Source organism: Lithobates pipiens, unplaced genomic scaffold, assembly GCF_037356315.1.
Source record: "Lithobates pipiens isolate NorthernLeopardFrog02 unplaced genomic scaffold, aLitPip1_a1.2 Scaffold_16, whole genome shotgun sequence".
Taxonomy (NCBI): Eukaryota; Metazoa; Chordata; class Amphibia; order Anura; family Ranidae; genus Lithobates; species Lithobates pipiens.
Window position 1 is genome coordinate 151,223,633 of NW_027507748.1, and position 3,544 is coordinate 151,227,176.

Genomic DNA, 3,544 nt, shown 5'->3' on the forward strand with positions numbered 1-3,544 from the left:
CTGGAAGCAGACAGTCTGAAGTTTCTCCTGGGTTAGAAAAACTCTGGCTTTAGCTGTGTCTAGGATAAGATCCAGATATTGAGTTGGTTCCAGCAATCACATTTAAAGGATCTGGATGGATATTCTGTGCTACATTGCCAGCTTCAGCAGGTGGTAATCTACGTATCACACAATGGGGATTCCCTGGGACATTCTAACGTTTTTATTTTCAGAACTCTGTTTTTGTAATAGTTAGTGGGCATAAATCAACCATAGTGTTAGGAAAATTAGGAGTAGGATGGAAATTTTTTCTCAAATGTACGAAATTCTAACTGTGGATGTGGTTTTCATTCAAGAAAAATTGTACATATTGTAATGCGTGTTCTAAGCAAAAAATGATGTAGCACCATGATGTTTAGGCAGGGTTGGTCCTAAATTTACCTGCCCGGTGTAGTTACCTTAGCTCATTGTTAGGGATCAATTTATTTCAAGCCTAGAATTGCTGCGCTTCTCTCTTCTGCTGCTAGGTGCCCGGGCACCTGGTGGCATTGGATAAAACAAGGGCAAAGCAAGGACAGATTAGGAGTATATGGGGTATCCCAGCCGATGGGCAGAGGTTTTCTTGAATCCCTTGGCCTGCTGGGAGAGCCTATATATTTGGGTGGAGTCAGAAGATCAATGTTCTGTGCCACCTGGACGGCTGTCTGGGTGGACATGTGTTGTACTACCTGGGCTGTTAGGCCGGAGTTTGGGTCTATCTTGGGCACGTGTGGCTGCTAGGCTGTCTGAGGGCCTATCCAGAAGCAAGAGAGCAGCACAGTGTTGAGATTGCGGCTTGCAGTCCAACCAGAAGTGACGGTTCTGCCGGCCGGAGAACCTGTCATGATCGGAGGTAGAGGGGAAGCTGTCGCCACTAAGGGACCATCCACCTCATTACCAGGGACCACAATGAGTAGCTGAAGCATGTTTCAGAGCAGAATTCTCACCAATCAGGGATGGTGAAAAATGAATCTTCAGCGATTATCAAGTCAGGGACCCAGCCAGCAGGGGTGACCCTTGTAGAGCAGCCTTGTGTGTCAAGCCAGGGACCGAGCAGGCCAGTGGGGTGAAGCTTGATAAGTATCTGGAGTGCCAAGCTAGGGACCCAGCAGAGAAGCGGGAGTGACGCTTGAGGAAGATACTACAGTGAAGATTGGAAGAGCTTGAGGGATTCAGTGGCAGTGAATCATCTAATCTAGTGAGAGAGACTGGGAGCTCAGCGGGTTGAAGAACTACAAGAAGAGATTGTAGTAGAAGTGACAGAGCTGTTACAACTTGTGTTATAAACTGTTGCTATAGGAGACAGCATTCCTACACATGCAGATGTGACGTCTTGCTGGATGCCTTTCCCTGCATGGCTGTCTACCTGTAGAAGTCTCTGAGTTTGCCAATTAACATTGCAACCACCTAAGAGTGTCCTGGCCCTAACCCTCTCTCCCAAAGTTCTGTTTAAGAGAAAGAAATTCTCTTTGCATTCAAGAAGTGTCTGGTACCCATGAATCTAACTTGCATTGCACCCAATGTGCCTTACAACCCACTCTATATGGAAGGATGTCAGCAGTTTTTGGCTCCATAGGTTCTCATTAGACTAGAGGAGGCCTGGGACCTTGTTACAGTAACCTATTAAAATGTGACTCGCTGGGCCCTCTGATTCCTCCTGTATTGTAATGTAACTGTACTGTCTGCCTTCATGTTGTAAAGCCCTGTGCAAACTGTTGGCACTATATAAATCCTGTATAATAAAAATAATACTTGAAATTCAAATTTCGGAAGAAGGTTATATTCCATTTCCTTCTATTCTGTTCTATGCTAATATTTTTTTTTCTATTGAATTATTTTCTATTCTATTCTTTTATTTTCTATTCTATTCGATTTCAAATTTATTCTACTCAAAATTTGAATTCCTGAAGATAGTTATATTCTTTGTATTTTATTATATTCTGCAGTTTTTTCATTTTTTATTCTATTCTTTTCTATTCTGATCTAATCTATTATTTTGCATTCTAATGCATTCTATTAGAAATTTGAATATCGGAAGATGGTTATATTCTATTTTATTATATTCTATTGTTTTTTCTATTCTATTCTTTTCTACTCTATTCTATTCAAATGGAAGCCCCCTTTAATAAAAGAGCCCCCAGATCCCGCCCCTCAGTGTGAAAGAGTAGGGGTACATTGTAGCCTTACTCATTCACCCCCAAAAAAACAGTGTAGTGTAAATAAAAACAAAACATTCTTTTTGACAAGTCAAAAAGAATCATGCCCCCCATTGTAACCCCCACCCAAAAGAAAAACCCAGTGAAATGTAATAAAAACATGAGACGGCTTTTAATAAAAGTCCTTTATTAAAAATAATGTCGCCCCCCCCGATGTGGATCCAACATCAATCACGCTGTCTTCTTCCACTGCCACCAACCCGAAGATAAAAAGATAAAAACGCTCCTCCGTTGCTGACCGAAAGGGTCTGGTATGGTCTTGGGGGGTGAGAATGACCTTATGCCGCTTTAAAAAAAAAAAATTGCAGTGGGGTTCCCCCTTAAGATCATACCAGACCCAAGGGCCCTGGTGTGGATTTGGGAGGGATCCCATCCCATTTTTTGGGGGATTTTAAATTGGTAACATTGCATTCACGTCATCTCAGAGCACAAGTCGCATGCCACAAGTCGGATCAGTTAAGATGGCTGAAATCGTGCCCAAGTTGGACCAAAGTAGTGCAGGAACCATTTTCAAAGTCGGTCCAGTTAAGACTCTCATTGGGAACCATTGATTTTGACATGTCATGAGACTTGTGCTATCAAAGTTGCAGTGCTTGTTGGACCAATGTGAACCGGCCCTTAATGTCATTGTTGATTGCTTGGCTATTATAGTGTGTCACTGGCTTCAGTACTCATTGACCTCAAACAAGTTTACATGGAAGGAAAGTTAGACAAACGTCCGAGGTCCTTTTCTCAATATTTGTTCCCAGTGACTCAATGGGGGTTATTTACTAAAGGAAAATCCACTTTGCACTGCAAGTGCACTTGGAAGTAAAGTCTCTGTAGATCCGAGGGGGACATGCAAGGAATATAAAAAACAACATTTTAGCTTGCACATGATTGGATGATAAAATCAGCAGAGCTTCCACTCATTTCAGATTTACCCCTTAGATTTAAAGCGACTGCACTTCCAAGTGCACTTGCAGTGGAAAGTGGATTTGCCTTTCATAAATAACCCCCAATGTATTGAAGCAAGAGGAGTAGAATGGCAGCTAGGCATCTGGCATTTGCAAAATGAGACTGCAAAACGTCTGCAAGGCCAGCCTCCTATATTGATTTTTTTTCCTAGCTTTTGTCCTTATTGGAAAGGTTTTCTCTCTTATCTGGTCCCAGAGGCATATTAGGAAGCGAGAGCAAATCTCTCAACAGGATTGCAGAGAGAAGTTCCAATCCTTTCCCACTCAGTCTATTAAAAAAAGCTTTGCCTTGTGTGCCATTTATCTGTGTAAATATTTTTTTTTTTTAACATAAGAAATAAACCAGGAAACTCA